Below are 18,274 nucleotides of genomic sequence, written 5' to 3' on the forward strand. Positions count from 1 at the left end.
AGACTTTACGTACAATCTATTAAAAAAAAACCATCCAGCGCTCGCGATGCCACGGTACAATCAGTCACTGAAAGTCTCTTTAGCCTGAGTTTCAGTGGTTCTTGCGTTGATTCGGCCGTCCAGACTTCTTTCTCAACCCGGGATTCGACTGGTCCCTTAATCCTGGTGTCGTGAGTCCAGCCTTTCTCCGCCATTCTTATCACCATTTCGGTCGTCAAAAGATCCTGGTCCGGTCCCTCCCAAGCCGGTCGCAATTTGCTTTCTGTCTACGACTTAATTAGGACCCAATCTCCCGGCCGGAGGGGATGAACGGTGAATTCAAGGGGCGGAGTCCGTGCCAATAAACCCTGTTTCCTGAGGAAAGACAAAGAGGAGGACAAGCCCAGTATATAGTCCTTTAAGAACAAATCTTTAGTTTCTGGGATCGGCAGTTCCCCTTTCGTTCCCAGATAGGGCAGGCCAAACAATATCTCATAAGGGGACAGCACCAAATCTTTCCTTGGGGCCATCCGCACTCGCAAAAGGGCTATAGGTAAACACTTAGTCCAAGGGAGTCTGGTTTCTCTTATTAATTGAGATAACTGCTTCTTGAGTGTCTGGTTCATTATCTCAACCTTTCCTGATGAAGGTGGGCGCCAAAGGGGTGTGGAACTCCCAGGAGATCCCTAACCCCTTCATCGTTCCATGGAGTACCTTGGAAGTGAAGTGAGTTCCCTGAGCTGGATCTATACACTCCACTATCCCGTATCTGGGAACTATGTGTTCAAGTATTATCTTGGACGCCCCAGTTGTGGTGGCAGTGGCCAGAGGATATGCCTCCACCCACCCAGATAAATGCTCAACTATTACCAACATATATCTCAGTCTTCCCACTCTGGGTAATTCGCTACAATCTACCTGGATGCTCTGGAATGATCTTAGCCCAGGTTCTCTCCCTCCTGGGACTTGTTTCCTTAGCCCCTTCTTGTTTACCTTCCTGTATGTTATACATCCCTCACATATCTGTTTGGCTATCGTATGTATCCCGTTGCATCCATATTTCCTTCAGACTAAATCACACATAGCTTGCACTCCCCAGTGACTCCCCTGACGTAGGACAGCCATAATCTCTCGCATCATTTTATTCAATATCTCCCTCCCATCAGGTAACATCCAGTGCCCATCCGCTGTCTTTGCGGCCCCTAAATCTTTTAGTTCCTCCCCCTCCTTTGCAGTAAACAACAGGGTACCCGAAGGGTCCAGAATTACAGATACGTCGCGGCTCCTTGTAGATTCAGGGCCACTTCTTTAGCTACCTCATTGGCCAGTCTATTTCCTCTTACTTCCGGATCATTCCCCTTTTGATGTCCCTTTATAACTATCGCTATTTCCCTGAGGAGTAACAGGGGTTCTAGTACTTGTCCTATCAATTCCTCATGAGCTAGTTCTTTCCCTTGACTATTTATAAGTCCTCTTTCTTGCCAAATATTTCCATAAGTGTGTACCACTCCAAACGCATATTTGGAGTCTGTACATATCGTTCCTTTTTTTGTTTTCTAAGGTTCTGAGAGCTCTTTCTAGGGCATAGAGTTCACAAGTTTGGGCTGTCCAGCCGTTAGGCAGTCTATCAGCCTCGATAACACTTCCCTCTATCCCGTCTACCATAACATATCCATTGTGGCTTTTACCCTCAATCATCCGGGAGGACTCGTCGATAAACAACCGAGCTCCCGCGTACAACGGTACGTCTCTTAAGTCCATCCGCACTTTAGTCTGATATACAGTAATATCAAGGCAGTCATGTTCTGGATTGCCAGGGGCTACCCCCCTCTCCCCACCACAAAAATGTAGCTGGATTCAAGCAACTGTCTGTGACTAACACAAGGTCATCCTTCTCTATTAAAATTGCCTCATATTTCAAGATCCTAGAATCTGTGAGCCATCGACCTGGTTTCTGATTTAGTATGGTCTGTACCTGATGTGGGGTGCTGACTATTAAGGCTCCCCCAAAAGTAAGTTTCCGACTCTCCTCGACCAATAAGGCTGTTGCTGCCACTGCCTGCACACACTCTGGTCAGTAATGTATCTTTCCATTCTTTAATTAGCCATGAATTAATGCAGTTCATGTTTTAAGACCATAAGACCATAAGACATAGGAGTGGAAGTAAGGCCATTCGGCCCATCGAGTCCACTCCGCCATTCAATCATGGCTGATGGGCATTTCAACTCCACTTACCCGCATTCTCCCCGAAGCCCTTAATTCCCCGCGACAACAAGAATCTATCAATCTCTGCCTTGAAGACATCTAGTGTCTCGGCCTCCACTGCACTCTGCGGCAATGAATTCCACAGGCCCACCACTCTCTGGCTGAAGAAAGGTCTCCGCATTTCTGTTCTGAATTTATCCCCTCTAATTCTAAGGCTGTGTCCACGGGTCCTAGTCTTCTCACCTAACGGAAACAATTTCCTAAAGTCCACCCTTTCCAAGCCATGTATTATCTTGTACGTCTCTATTAAGTCTCCCCTTAATCTTCTAAACTCCAATGAATACAATCCCAGGATCCTCAGCCGTTCCTCATATGTTAGGCCTACCATTCCAGGGATCATCCGTGTGAATCTCCGCTGGACACGTTCCAGTGCCAGTATGTCCTTCCTGAGGTGCGGGGACCAAAACTGGACACAGTACTCCAAATGGGGCCTAACCAGAGCTTTATAAAGTCTCAGTAGCACAATGGTGCTTTTATATTCCAACCCTCTTGAGATAAGTGACAACATCGCATTCGCTTTCTTAATCACAGGCTCAACCTGCATGTTGACCTTTAGAGAATCCTCGACTCGCACTCCCAGATCCCTTTGTACTTTGGCTTTACGAATTTTCTCACCGTTTAGAAAGTAGTCTGTGCTTTTATTCTTTTTGCCAAAGTGCAAGACCTCGCATTTGTTCACGTTGAATTCCATCAGCCATTTCCTGGACCACTCTCCCAAACTGTCTAGATCCTTCTGCAGCCTCCCCACTTCCTCGGTACTACCTGCCTGTCCACCTAACTTCGTATCATCTGCAAACTTTGCTAGAATTTCCCCAGTCCCTTCATCCAGATCATTAATATATAATGCGAACAGCTGTAGCCCCAACACTGAACCCTGCGGGACACCGCTCGTCACCAGCTGCCATTCTGAAAAAGAACCTTTTATCCCAACTCTCTGCCTTCTGTTAGACAGCCAATCCTCAATCCATCCCAGTAGCTCACCTTGAATACCATGGGCCCTCACCTTGCTCAGCAGCCTCCCGTGTGGCACCTTATTAAAGGCCTTTTGGTGTCTAGATAGACCACATCCACTGGGTTTCCCCGGTCTAACCTACTTGTCACCTCTTCAAAGAACTCCAACAGGTTTTTAAGGCATGACCTCCCTTTACTAAATCCATGTTGACTTGTTCTAATCAGACTCTGCTCTTCTAAGAATTTAGAAACCTCATCCTTAATGATGGATTCTAGAATTTTACCAACAACCAAGGTTAGGCTAATTGGCCTATAATTTTCCATCTTTTGTCTTGATCCTTTCTTGAACAATGGGGTTACAACAGCCATCTTCCAATCATCCGGGACCTTTCCTGACTCCAGTGACTCTTGAAAGATCTCAACCAATGCCTCCGCAATTTCCTCAGCCACCTCTCTCGAACTCTAGGATGTAGCCCATCTGGGCCATGAGATTTATCAATTTTAAGACCTTTTAGTTTTTCTAGCACTTTCTCTTTTGTAATGGCAACCATACTCAACTCAGCCTCCTGACTCCCTTTAATTGTTGGGATATTACTCATGTCTTCCACTGTGAAAACTGACACAAAGTACTTGTTAAGTTCTCCTGCTATGTCCTTATCTCCCATCACTAGGCTTCCAGCATCAGTTTGAAGTGGCCCAATGTCTACTTTGGTCTGTCGTTTGTTTCTTATGTATTGAAAGAAACTTTTACTATCGTTTCTAATATTACTGGCTTTCCTACCTTCATATTTGATCCTCTCCTTTCTTATTACTCTCTTTGTTATCCTCTGTTTGTTTTTGTAGCCTTCCCAATCTTCCGATTTCCCACTGCTCTTGGCCACTTTATAGGATCTCTCTTTTTCTTTAATATATTTCCTGACTTCCTTTGTCAGCCATGGCTGTCTAATCCCTCCCTGGATAATCTTTCTTTTCTTGGGGATGAACCTCTGTATAGTGTCCTTAATTATACCCACAAACTCCTGCCATTTTTGCTCTACTGTCTTCCCCACAAGCCTCTGCTTCCAGTCTATTTTTGTCAGTTCCTCTCTCATGCCCTCATAATTACCTTTATTTAACTGTAACACCATTACATCCGATTTTGCCTTCTCTCTTTCAAACTCCAGACTGAACTCTACCATATTATGATCGCTGCTTCCTAAGGGTTCCCTTACTTTAAGATCTTTTATAAAGTCTGGTTCATTGCAAAGCACTAGTCCAGAATAGTCTGCTCCCTTGTGCTCGTTTTAAATTAACCATGAATCAATATGACAGGTCACTGAGAATGTGTGAAGGAATCCTGCCGATTAATATTGATTCAGGCTAGCACAATTGATTTATTATAAATATTAATTATTAATTATATATTATATAAATAAAATACTCATTATCTGTAATTCAGGGTGGAAACGCAACAAGTGACTAAAACATTTTAAAAACTGTACTCTTCTGCTTTATCCTTCTTATTGCATCATTCTCTTCCCTTCAGTAGTCGATCTCTTTACCTCTATTTTCATTTTAACCCCATTTAACTAATTTATCAATTTATGCTTGTCTAACTTTAAAACCTGTTCCTAACTATACATTTTGGAATCGTACTTGTAAATATATTTATATATTATAAAGTCATTCATTCAGTATTTAATATTTAAAATGCATACAGTTCCCAACTTTGAAATCCACTATAATTACCCAGTTTTAGTCCCTTAATTTAAATCCAAAATTAGTTTTCTTAAGTAGTCCCGACCAGTCATTACTCAATTACAGTGCTACAGGTCGTGAAATAACTAGAGCTGCCTTAAAAGGATTTATCTATTCAAGTTAAAAAAAACTTCTAATGTGTGAATAATGGCCAAATCCAAGGTCACAGATATTAAGATTAGATTAGATTACTTACAGTGTGGAAACAGGCCCTTCAGCCCAACAAGTCCACACCGACCCGCCACCCACCCATACCCCAAATTTTACCCCTTACCTAACACTATGGGTAATTTAGCATGGCCCATCCACCCTAACCTGCACATCTTTGGACTGTGGGAGGAAACCGGAGCACCCGGAGGAAACCCACGCAGACACAGGGAGAACGTGCAAACTCCACACAGTCAGTCGCCTGAAGCAGGAATTGAACCCGGGTCTCAGGCGCTGTGAGGCAGCAGTGCTAACCACTGTGCCACCGTGCCGCCCAGAACCATAGGTTAACCGTAGGTTTTTTTTTGATGTAACTGAAACTTCAACTGTCATTGAGGGAAGGGGATTTCTGAATAAAGTTACGGCTGGCACATCATAACCACCAATGAAACACATCAGTCTTAAAATTAAGTGGAAACAAATGAGTCTAAAACACAACAAGAAAGGTTATGATGTCGTTTTCCTCCGTATTAAGCTGATTTGAAACCAAATAAGATTGGCTTTTATGTAAGGATAAAAGAGATTAGTTAGAAACTGATAGTAAGGCAGTCATGACCTGTAAGAAGAACAGGAGTTAACATTTTGTTTCATAATCTGTAAAATCCTTAACCTTAAAAGAAATCATGTTAAATTTCCATAATAGAAATCAGATCTAACTTATACAGTTTTCGATGAGCCTCTCTGTACCTCCCCTTTTACCTCATATGTGACAGTTGTATTCCTCTGTGCATCTGCTAATCTAATCGGCTTACCACATCTGTCTGTGGCCTGTCGTTAGCGTGAAACCCCCCCACCCCCAGCCCCCCACCCCGTCCTTGATAGTTGGGTCTTATAACTTTTGCTGACACAGCACTGGGTCTTATTTGGTTACCTTGTTCATACTAACTCCCTACGTGCGTGACAATTGCAACGGTCATATCAACACATCTGTTTCCACCAGTCGACCACCTCCCTTTTCGGTTAGTTATTTCTTGGGATACACCCTCATGATTCCACCTTGCGATCTTTGCAGAAGCAAGATGCAGCTGCTTGTAGCATATCTAGCTTAACATCCACCAGCTCCTCCGCCCACCACCCCCCCCCCCCCCCCCTCACCCCCCTCCCCATGATTCAGCCTTGTGATTTTTGGAGAAACAGCAACATTTGCAAGAGCCTCACACATATCTGATTCCCACTCATTGATTGAGACCGCACTGACAATGTTGGTGTAGAGCAGTCTGATCCAATTGCAGATTCCCTCCCCAAAGCCCATTTTGGAGAGAACATCTCTCACATACATATGTGATATCCTGTCATCGAGTCATAGAGTCATAAAGATGTGGGCGGCACGGTGGCACAGTGGTTAGCACTGCTGCCTCACAGCGCCAGAGACCCGGGTTCAAATCCCGCCTCAGGCGACTGACTGTGTGGAGTTTGCACGTTCTCCCCGTGTCTGCGTGGGTTTCCTCCGGGTGCTCCGGTTTCCTCCCACAGTCCAAAGATGTGCAGGTCAGGGTGAATTGGCCATGCTAAATTGTCCCATAGTGTTAGGTAAGGGGTAAATGTAGGGGTCTGGGTGGGTTGTGCTTCGGCGGGTCGGTGTGGACTTGTTGGGCTGAAGGGCCTGTTTCCACACTGTAATCTAATCTAATGTCCAGCATGGAAACAGACCCTTCGGTCCAACCCGTCCAGCTGACCAGATATCCCAACCCAATCTAGTCCCACCTGCCAGCACCCATATCCCTGTAAACCCATCCAAATGTCTCCACCACATCCTCTGGCAGCTCATTCCATACATGCACCACCCTCTGAGTGCAAAAGATTGCCCCTTAGGTCTCTTTTATATCTTTCCCCTCTCACCCTAAACCTATGCCTTCCAGTTCTGGTACTCCCCGACCCCAGGGAAAAGATCTTGTCTATTTACCCTATCTATGCCCCTCATAATTTTGTAAACCTCTATAAGGTCACCCCTCAGCCTCCGACGCTCCAGGGAAAGCAGCCCCAGCCTGTTCAGCCTCTCCCTGTAGCTCAAACCCTCCAAACCTGGCAACATCCTTGTAAATCTTTTCTGAACCCTTTCAAGTTTCACAACATCTTTCTGATAGAAAGGAGACCAGAATTGCATGCGATATTCCAACAGCGGCCTAACATGACCTCCCAACTCCTGTCAAAGGCTTTCTCCTGGTCCAGGCTGATGAGGCAGGTGTCAAACCCCCGGTCCTGCACGGAGGCGATCGTATCCCTGAGGAGTGTGTTTGTGGGATGCTGTTATTTTGGAACACGATGTGGAGGGGCCGGTGTTGGACTGGGGGTGGACAAAGTTAAAAATCCCACAGCACCAGGTTATAGTCCAACAGGTTCAATTGGAAGCACTAACTTTTGGAACACTGCTCCTTCATCAGGTGGGGCAGGATTAGAAGACACAGAATTTACAGCAAAAGTTCACAGTGTCATGCAACTGAAACGATATGTTGGACAATCCTAGATTTTCATCGTTTAGAATGGGTTGCAGGTTTTGGTTCATGAATATGTTAATCCCAGAACTTCATAGAAAGCCCACAGCATGGACAGGCCACACCGACCCTCTGAAGAGTAGCCCACCCAAACCCATTCCTCTACAGTTACCCATGAACCTGCACATCCCTGGGCACTATGGGACAATTTAGCACGGCCAATCCACCCTAACCTGCACATCCCTGGACACTATGGGACAATTTAGCACGGCCAATCCATCCTAACCTACACATCCCTGGGCACTATGGGACAATTTAGCATGGCCAATCCACCCAAACCTACACATCCCTGGGCCCGATGGGACAATTTAGCATGGCCAATCCACCCAAACCTACACATCCCTGGGCCCGATGGGACAATTTAGCATGACCAATCCACCCTGGACTGTGGGAGGAAACCCACGCAGACACACGGCAGAATGCGCAAACTCCACACCGACAGTCACCCGAGGCTGGGATCGAACCCAGGTCCCTGGCGCTGTGAGGCTGCAGTGCTAACCCACTGAGCTACTGACAGAACTGAAACCAGCATGGTCGTTCTAAAAGATGAGAGACTTATCAAACAATCAAGGGTTTTTTCAATGTATAATTTCAGTTACATCACGCCGCAAACTTTTGCTATAAATTCTGTGTCTTACGATCTTATTCTCCACAACCACCTGATGAAGGAGCAGCGCTCCGAAAGCTAGTGCTTCCAAATAAACCTGTTGGTCTAGAACCTGGTGTTTGTGATTTTTAACTCTGTCTGAATGGGTCACTTTCAAGTACTTTTAATTCTGATATCTGGTCGGCATGGACAAGTTGGAACGAAGGGTCTGTTTTTGTGCTGTACATTTCTATGACTATTTTTCAACAAATAGATATCGGTGCCCTGGAAATGCTAGATGCATTAATGTCCTGACACCTGTAGCCTGCAAATGTTGATCAGCTAGTAATGAGCCAGGAGAAAGTGAGGACTGCAGATACTAGAGGTCAGAGTCGAGAGGGTCGTGTGGTAAAAGCGCAGCAGGTCAGGCAGCGTCCGAGGACCAGGTGAGTCCATGCTTCAGTCAAAAGCCCTTCATCAGGAATGAGGCTGGGAGCCTCGGGAGTGGAAAGATAAATGGGGGGGGGGGGGGAGGGTGGGGCTGGGGAGAAGGCAGCTGGGAGTGTGATAGGTGGATGGAGGTGGGGATGAAGATGTTAGGTCAGAGAGGAGGGTGGAGGGGATAGTCAGAGAGAAGGGGGGGAGCAGGTAGGTGGGAAGGAAGATGGACAGGTAGGACAGGTCATGAGGGCGGTGCTGAGCTGGAAGGTTGGAACTGGGGTGAGGTGGGGGGGAGGGGAAATGAGGAAACTGGTGAAGTCCACATTGATGCCCTGGGGTCTCGAGGCGGAAGATGAGGCGTCCTTCCCCCAGGTGTCAGGTGGTGAGGGAGTGGAGGAGGCCCAGGACCTCCATGTCCTCGGTGGAGTGGGAGGGGGAAGTTGAAGCGGTGGAGTTAGTGGGTGAGGGAGTCCCAGTGATGAGTGGGCTGCCTGTTATGACGGGGGCTTGAGAAAGCCACTTCCACTCGGTGCTGCAGCTTCTGCTGGGAAACCTGTCGCAGCACGTTCTCGGAACAAAGACGCCTAAAGGCCATTTTACCGCTCACTGTCTCTCGCTCCGGTCTGAACGCTTCCTCACCTGGGCCTACACGTGACTCCAGACCCACGGCGATGTGGTTGACTCTCTGGGCAATCAGGGCCGGGGCAATAAATGGTCGGCGATGCAGACGCCCTGCGAATGGGCAGGAAAACCTGTTGGAGCAACCAGCACACCCGTTACCTCTCGGCGACGGGAAAATAACGACCGCAAGTAAAGAATCAGGGGACAGGGCTTTCTAACGATAACACATCTGCTGGTGACGGTGGCAGTGGGGTCTGAGGAACACCACACTCAGGGCTCTGTGGTGATTCCCAACCCCGCGCCGCTCTCACACGGCAACAGACCCTTCAGCCCAACCTGTCCACGCCAACCAGGTTTCCCAAACTGAAGCATTTGGGCCCACATCCCTCTAAACCTTTTCCTAACCTGACCAAATGCTGTCATCGTCCCAGCCTCCACCCACTTCCTCCGGCAGCTCCTTCCATACACGCACCACCCTCTGTGTGAAAAAAAAAATCTCCCTCAGCTCCCTTTTCGATCTTTCCCCTCTAAACCTACGCCCTCTAGTTTCGGATTCCCCTACCCTGGGAATAAAAGAGGTTGTCTATTCACCCCATCCACGCCCCTTAATATTTGATAAACCTCTATAAGGTCACCCTCCCACCGCCAGCTCTATCCAATCTCTCCAGCCTCTCCTACTAACGCACATCCTCCGGTCTCGGTAACATATAGAAGGGACGAGAACTGGACGCAGTACTCCAGAAGAGGTCTTACTCATGTCTTGCACACCCATAGCATGATGTCCCAACTCCTGTACTCAACGCTCCAACCAATAAAGGCAACGCACCTTCTTCACCATCCTGTCGACCCGTGATGCCACGTTCAAGCAACTAGGCCCCCTGCACCCATTGGTCTGTCTGTTCGACAGAACCCCCCCCCCCCAGGGTCCTACCATTAACTGTCTGAGCCCTGGCCAGGGTTTATCTGACCAAAATGCAACGCCTCGCTTTTATCTAAATTGAACTCCATCTGCCATCTGCTGGCCCAGATGATCGAGATCCTGTTGAGTCTTAGATAAAGCTTGTTCACCGCCCACCATGCCACCAATTTTGGTGCCATCTGCAAATTTACTTGCCACGCCTCCTGCATTCTCATCCGAATTGTTTATATAAGTGATGAACAACTGTGGACCCAGCACCGATCCTGAAAGTACACGGCTGGCCACAGGCCTCCAGCCTGAACAATAACTGCCCACCACCACTCTCTGTCTCCTGACATGAAGCCAATTTTGTGTCCCATCGGCTAGCCCCTGTGATCTTGCTTCACCAACACTTCCCCGTGCGGAATCTCGTCAGCAGCCTTGCGAAAGTCCGTGTTGCGAAAGTCCATAAAGGAATGTCTACCTTCACCCACCCTCTTTGTTAATTCTTCAAAAAACTCAAAAGTTTGTGAGACATGATTTCCCGCACACAAAGCCATGCTGACTTACCTAGAACACACAACATTCCAGCGCAGTACAGGCCCTTCGGCCCTCGGTGTTGAGGCAACCTGTGGAACCAATCAGAGGCCCATCTATCCTACACTGTAACACTTTCATCCATATGTTTATCCAATGACCATTTACATGCCCTTAAAGTTGGTGAGTCTACTACTGTTGCAGGCAGTGCGTTCCCCTTCCCTACTAACCTGAGTAAAGAAACTACCTCTGACATCAGTCCTATATCTATCACCCCTCAATTTAAGGCTTTGTCCCCTCGTGCTGGCCATCACCATCTGAGGAAAAAAGCTCTCACTGTCCACCCTATCTAACCCTCTTATTATCTTGTATGTTTCTATTAAGTCACCTCTCAACCTTCTCCTCTCTAACAAAACTGCCTCAAGTCCCTCAGCCTTTCCTCATAAGACCTTCCCTCCATACCAGGCAACATCCTAGTAAATCTCCTCTGAACCCTCTCCAAAGCTTCCACATCCTTCCTATAATGCAGTGACCAGAACTGTACACAATACTCCAAGTGCGGCTGCACCAGAGTTTTGTACAGCTGCAGCATGACCTTATGGCTCTGAAACTCAATCCCTCTACTAATAAAAGCTAACACAGCATATGCCTTCTTTACAACCCTGTCAACCTGGGTGCCAACCTTCAGGGGTCTGTGCACATGGACACCGAGATCTTTCTGCACATCTCCACCACCAAGAATCTTCCCATTAGCCCAGTACTCTGCATTCCTGTTGCTCCTTCCAAAGTGAATCCCCTCACACTTTTCCACATTAATCTCCATTTGCCACCTCTCCACCCAGCTCTGCAGCTTATCTATGTCCCTCTGTAACCTGTAACATCCTTCAGCACTATCCACAACTCCATCAACCTTAGTGTCATCTGCAAATATACTAACCCATCCTTCTACGCCCACATCCAGATCATTTATAAAAATGACAAACAGCAGTGGCCCCAGAACAGATCCTTGCGGTATATCACTGGTAACTGAACTCCAGGATGAACATTTCCCATCAACCACCACCCTCTGCCTTCTTTCAGTGAGCCAATTTCTGATCCAAACCGCTATCTCACCCTCAATCCCACGCCTCTGTATTTTGTGCAGTATCCTATCGTGGGGAACCTTATCAACGCATTACTGAAATCCAAATACACCACCTTGACCACTTTACCCTCATCCATCTGTTTGGTCACCTTCTCAAAGAACTCAATAAGGTTTGTGAGGCACGACCTACCCTTCACAAAACCGTGCTGACTGTCCCTCATCAACTTATTCCTCTCAAGATGATTGTAAATCCTATAAATCCTTCTCGAAACTCAATAAATCCTGTCTCTTATAACCTCTTCCGACACTTTACCCACAACTGAAGTAAGGCTCACTGGTCTATAATTACCAGGGCTGTCTCTAATCCCCTTCTTAAACAAGGGGACAACATTTGGTATCCTCCAGTCTTCTGGCACTATTCCTGTAGACAGTGACAACATAAAGATCAAAGCCAAAGGCTCGGCAATCTCCTCCCTGGCTTCCCAGAGAATCCTGGGATAAATCCCATCTGACCCAGGGGGCTTATCTATTTTCACGCATTCTAGAATTGCTAATACCTCCTCCTTGTAAACCTCAATCTTGTCTAGACTTCTCTCTGATCAGTCCTCACCTTTCTAAATACATGTAAATTCTGTCTTTCAGTGCCCTGTCCAGCAATTTACCCAGCACTGACCTCAGGTTCTTTGGTTTAGTGTTCCTTGGCTTTTCCTTGTGGCTTTCTTTAAATAATGGCACCACCTTAGGCCAGTCTTCTGGTACCTCACTGTGGCTGATACAAATATCTCCACTAGGCACCCCCCTCCCCGTTTCATTGCTAGCTTGTCACAACATCCTCGGATACACTTGATTGGGTCATGGGATTTACCTACCTTTATGATGGCTAGACTGGGATGTACAAAGTTAAAAATCGCACAACACCAGGTTATAGTCCAACAGGTTTATGTGGAAGCACTAGCTTTCAGAGCGCTGCTCCTTCATCAGGTGGTTGTGGAGAATAAGATTGTAAAAAGTTGAATTTAGAGCAAAAGTTTACAGTGTGCTGCAACTGAAATTAGATATTGAAAAATACTCAGATTATTTGTTAAGTCTCTCAGCTTTTAGAATGACCATGTTAGTTTCAGTTCTTTCATATGTAAATTGCAAAACTTTTTTAAAAGTTACATTCTCAAGTGCACTTTAACAATTGGTGTCATGTTGGCCCAGATAAGGTATTGAAAGTGTTAACTCCCTGTGAGGCTGTCTGTGCCACAATGATCAGACTGATTCTAATCTAAAAAACAGATTTACAGAATCTTACATGGATTCAAGCAGTTTTTGAGCAAAGTATAATGTAATTCTGCAAGTGCAAATTCACCCCATAAATGTATATGTGTTTGTGTGCATGTGTGTGAGGATTATGAGTGTGGAGATGTATGAGTGTGTGTAAAGGGGTTTAAGTCTGTGAGAGGGTGTGTGTTGGAGCGTATGTGTGAGTGTACGAGAGAGGTTCTGAGTGTGTGTGTGTGTGTGTGTGCGCGCATATATGTGCATCTGTGTGTCTGTTTGTGTGTGTGTCCGTCTGTCTGTCTGTGTGTGTATAGTGCAATGGGGTCACCTGCGGTGTGACATGAACCCAAGGTCCCGGTTGAGGCCAACACCATGGGTACTAAATTTGGCTATCAGCCTCTACTCGGCCACTTTTTTGCTGCTGCCTGTCCCAAAGTCAGCCTTGCATCATGGTCACCCGAAGGTCCGAGATCGAATGTCCTGGACCGCTGAAGTGCTCTCCGATGGGAGGGAACCCTCCTGTCTGTTGATTGTTGCGCGGTGTCCATTCATCCGTTGTCGTAGCCTTTGCTCGGTTTCCCCAATGTACCATGCCTCAGGACATCCCTGCCTGCAGAGTATAAGATAGACAACGTTGGCTGAGACACATGAGTACCTGCCATGTACATAGTGGGAGGTGTCCCCATGTGTAATGATGGTATCCATGTCCACACTCTGACACGTCTTGCAGCGCCTACCGTGACAGGGTTGAATGGGGTTGTCCTGAGAGCCGGGAAGTTTGCTACGAACAATGATCTGTTTGAGGTTTGGCGGTTGTTTAAAAGCAAGTCGTGGAGGTGTGGGGAAGGTCTTGGTGAGGTGCTCATCCTCATTGATAATGTGTTGCAGGTCGCGAAGAACATGGTGCAGTTTTCCAGCTCCTGGGAAGTACTAAACAACGAAGGGTACCCTGTCAGTTGCAGCACGTGTCTGTCTCCTGAGGAGGTCATTAATGTTCCCTGCTGTGGCACGTTGGAACTGGCGGTCGATGAGTTGAGCATCGTATCCCGTTCTTGTGAGGGCATCCCTGAGTACTTCCAGGTGTCTGTCACGTTCCTCCTCATCTGAGCAGATCCGGTGTATGCCTAGGGCTTGTCCATAGGGAATGGCTGTTTTGGGTGGAAGCTGGAGAAGTGTAGCATCGTGAGGTTGTCTGTGGGTTTGCGGTAGAGTGTGGTGCTGAGGTCCCCATCCTTGATGGAGATGCGTGCGTCCAAGAATGAGATAGATAGTCAAGAGTAGTCCATGGTGAGTTTGATGGTGGGATGAAAATTGTTGATGTCACTGTGTAGTTTTATCAGTGACTCCTCGCCATGGGTCCACAGGAAGAAAATGTCGTCAATGTACCCGGTGTACAATGTTGGCTGGAGATCCTGTATAGAGAAGAAGTCTTGTTCGAACCTATGCACGGAAATGTTGGCATATTGGGGTGCAAATTTGGTCCCCCTGGCTGTTCCGTGTGTCTGAAGAACTGGTTGTCAAAGGTGAAGACGTTGAGATCGAGGATGAGTTGTCGGATGGTGTTTGGAGACTGGCAGTTGTCGGTGTTGAGTACTGAGGCTGTTGCCGCGATGCCATCCTTGTGGGGGATGCTGGTGTAGAGTGCGGAAACGTCCATTGTGACGAGGAATGTTCCCGGTTCGGCTGGTCCATGGGTGCTGAGTTTCTGTAAGAAATCCGTAGTGTTGCAACAGAAGCTGAGTGTTCAAGATGTCTTCAACATGGCCAGAGAGGTTCTCACACAGAGTCCCATTGCCTGATACGATGGGACATCCTAGTGTATTTGCATTGTGTATCTTCTGAAGGCAGTAGAAGTTGCCAGCACGAGAAGTTCTTGGGATGAGTAGGGAACTCTGCAGGTCCAAAGTCCTGATCAATGTGTTTAGTTCACGGGTGTGCTGTTTGGTCAGATCAGCCAGTAGTTGCCTGTAGTGTTCCTGGTTGTTCAGATGTCGGTAACTTCCTTGCAGTAATCTGTTCTACTCTGAATGACAATGGCTCCTCCTTTATCTGCTGGTTTGATGACAATGTTGTGATTGGTTTTGAGAGCCTGGATGGCGTTGCATTGTGCACTTGAGAATGTAACTTTTTAAAAACAGTTTTGTGATTTATATATGAAAGAACTGAAATCAACGTGTTCGTTCTAAATGCTGAGAGACTTCACAAACAATCCAGGTCTTTTTCAACACATAATTTCAGTTTCATCACACTGTAAACTTTTGCTATTAATTCTGCGTCTTACGATCTTATTCTCCACAACCACCTGATGAAGGAGCAGCGCTCCGAAAGCTAGTGCTTCCAAATAAACCTGTTGGGATTAAAACTGGTGTTGTGTGATTTTTAACTTGGTACACCCCAGTCCAACACCAGCGTCTCCATTTCATTTCTCCACAGAAAACATTAGACCATAAGACATAGGAGTGGGAGTAAGGCCATTCGGCCCATCGAGTCCACTCCGCCATTCAATCATGGCTGATGGGCATTTCAACTCCACTTACCTGCATTCTCCCCGTAGCCCTTAATTCCTTGTGACATCAAGAATTTATCATGAGAAATATTTGTTCAGGATTTCACCCGTCTTCTGTGGTTCTACTCATAGATAGGCTTGTTGATCTTTAAGGGCCCCTCATCTCTCCCTCGTTACTCTTTTTTTCTTAATATACTTGTATAATCTCCTTAACCATATCTGCCAAAGCAATCTCATGTCCTCTTTGTGCCCTCCTGATTTCCCTCTTAAGTATACTCCTTCACCCCCTGTACTCCTCAGTTGAGCCCAACTGTCCAAATGCTTCCTTCTTGTTCTTAACCAGAGCCTCAATACCTCTGGTCATCCAGTGTTCCCTACTCCTGCCAGTTTCAGCCTTCACACTGGGAGGAACAGGCTGTCCCTGAACCCTTGCTGTCTCGCTTTTGAAAGCCTCCCACTTGCCAGTGCTCCCTTCATCTGTGAACCACCACTCTTTTGAAAGTTCCTGTCCAATGCCAGCAAAATTGGCCTTGCTTCCATTTCAGACTTTAACCTGTAGACCAGTCCTATCCTTTTCCATAGCTATTTAAAAATAATAGGATTGTGGTCACTGGTCCCAAAATGCTACCCCCACTCAGTCACTTGCCCTGCCTTATTTCTCAAGAGAAGGTCAGGTTTTGCCCCCTTCTCGAGTTGGGTCATCTGCTCATTGATTGAGAAAGCTTTCTTAAACACATTTAACAAATTCTTTCCCATCCAAGCCCTTAATATAATGGAAAGTTAAACCCCCCCCCCCCCTTTTTAAAAATTCATTCACAGGATGCGGGTGTTGCTGGCTAGGCAAACACTTATTACCCAAGATCAGATTCCCTGCAGTGTGGAAACAGGCCCTTCAGCCCAGCAAGTCCACACCAACCCTCCAAAGAGCAACCCACTTCCCTCTGAGTAATGCACCTCACAACTATGGACAATTTAGCATGGCTAATTCGCCTGACCTGCACATCTTTGGATTGTGGGAGGAAACCGGAGCACCCGGAGGAAACCCACGCAGACACAGGGAGAATGTGCAAACTCCACACAGACAGTCACCTAAGGCAGGAATTGAACCTGGGACAGCAGTGCTAACCACTGAGCCACCGTGCAGACCAAGAGTCAACCACGTTGCTGTGGGGTTGGAGTCACATATGGGCCAGAAGGGTAAGGATGGCAGTTCCCTTTGCTGAAGGACATTAGTGAATCGGATGGATTTTTCCAACAATAAACGATGGATTAATGGTGATCATTAGACTCTTAATTCCAGATATTTATTGAATATTACAAGCCTATTATTCTTACAGCTGCCTGCAGTTCCACTACATATTTACTCCTCCATTTCCTATCAAAGTGAGCATCCCCTTCTTACTTCTCAGTTCCACCTATATGCCTTCATTGGACAAACCCCTAGGAATTAAGAGGAAGTGAGGGCTGCAGATGCTGGAGAGTCCGAGTCGAAAAGTTTGGCGCTGGAAAAGCACAGCAGGTCATGCAACATCCAAGGAGCAGGAGAGTCAACGTTTCGGGCATAATGTGGAGGGGTGAGAGATAAATAGGAAGGTGGGAGTGAGGCTGGGGGAGAAAGGAGGATGCAGGTAGGGGTTGATTGTGATAGGTCAGTGGGGAGGGTTGAGCAGGTAGGTGGGAAGGATGAGGGCCCAAAGGTGGAGATTTTCCTGCACGTCCAAACACCTCATTTACTGCGTCCGTCGTTCTCAATGTGGGGTTCCACTACATCAGGGAAGACAGGACACCAAATCGCGGAGCGTTTCAGGGACGCACGTACCAAACAATCCCACCGCCCTGTTGGCGAACAGTTCAACTCCCCCTTCCTCTCCCCCCCCTCGCCCAAGGGCATGCAAGACCTGGACCACCTCCACCACCAAATCCAAGTCACCTGACGGCTGGAAGGAAGAACGCCTCATCGTTACCCCCCCCCCCAACCACCCGGCATCAACGTCGACTTCACCAGTTTGACAAATCTCCCCTTCCTCATTCCAGCCCCAACCCTCTGACTCGGCACCGCCCTCGTGATCCTGCCCTTACCTGCCCACCTTCCTCCTCACCTGTCCGCACCACCCTCGGCCCTGATCTATCGCCATCACCTCCACCCCCCCCCACCTACCTCCCTCTTCACCCTCCTATTTATCTCGCAGCCGCCTTCACTTCCCCCCCCCCCACCCCCGCCCCCGCATTCCTGATCCCTCGGGGGAGCCCAAAACATGGACTCCCCTGCCCCCCACCTGCTGTGCCCTTTCCCATTATCAGTACGGCCCCCACCCACCAACCCACCAACCCACCACAGAGGGATATCAGATATCAGCCACAATGTTCTCATGGATAAGAAACATAAAACAGTGTGGGAGCAGGCCATTTGGCCCATTAAACGTCCCATCCCAATGAGAAGCCCCAACTTACCCACCTACTCAAGGCCAACCAAAGCCACCCACCCTTCACTAAGGGCAGATTGCGGAGGCTGGGATCGAACCGGGAACCATTGAGCCCAGGGGCAGCGCCGCTAACCACTGAGCCACAGCAGGAGCGGCAGGGCGGGGCCACCCCCTATTGTTCTAGAGCGCGACGTGGGCGGCCCACCGCTTGATTGACGGGAGGCTAACGGGTTCTGATTGGCCCGGCCCGGGGGTGGGCGGGGACGGGCTCCGATCGGTC

General features: G+C 47.6%; 1 long non-coding RNA gene across 2 annotated transcripts; it reads right to left on the bottom strand.

The window, feature by feature from the left end:
- Position 1: 1 nt before the first annotated feature.
- Positions 2 to 18,142, bottom strand: LOC140458801 (uncharacterized). 2 transcript variants are annotated; one of them, XR_011953702.1, is made up of 3 exons: positions 18,027 to 18,142; positions 9,299 to 9,411; positions 2 to 354 (listed from the first exon to the last, which is right to left on the bottom strand). It is a non-coding gene; the product is annotated as an uncharacterized lncRNA (long non-coding RNA). The 2 variants fall into 2 exon arrangements; XR_011953703.1 differs by having other exon boundaries at positions 18,023 to 18,142.
- Between the last annotated feature and the right edge of the window lie 132 nt (positions 18,143 to 18,274).

The sequence above is a fragment of the Chiloscyllium punctatum genome, chromosome 34 (genome assembly GCF_047496795.1).
Source record: "Chiloscyllium punctatum isolate Juve2018m chromosome 34, sChiPun1.3, whole genome shotgun sequence".
Taxonomy (NCBI): Eukaryota; Metazoa; Chordata; class Chondrichthyes; order Orectolobiformes; family Hemiscylliidae; genus Chiloscyllium; species Chiloscyllium punctatum.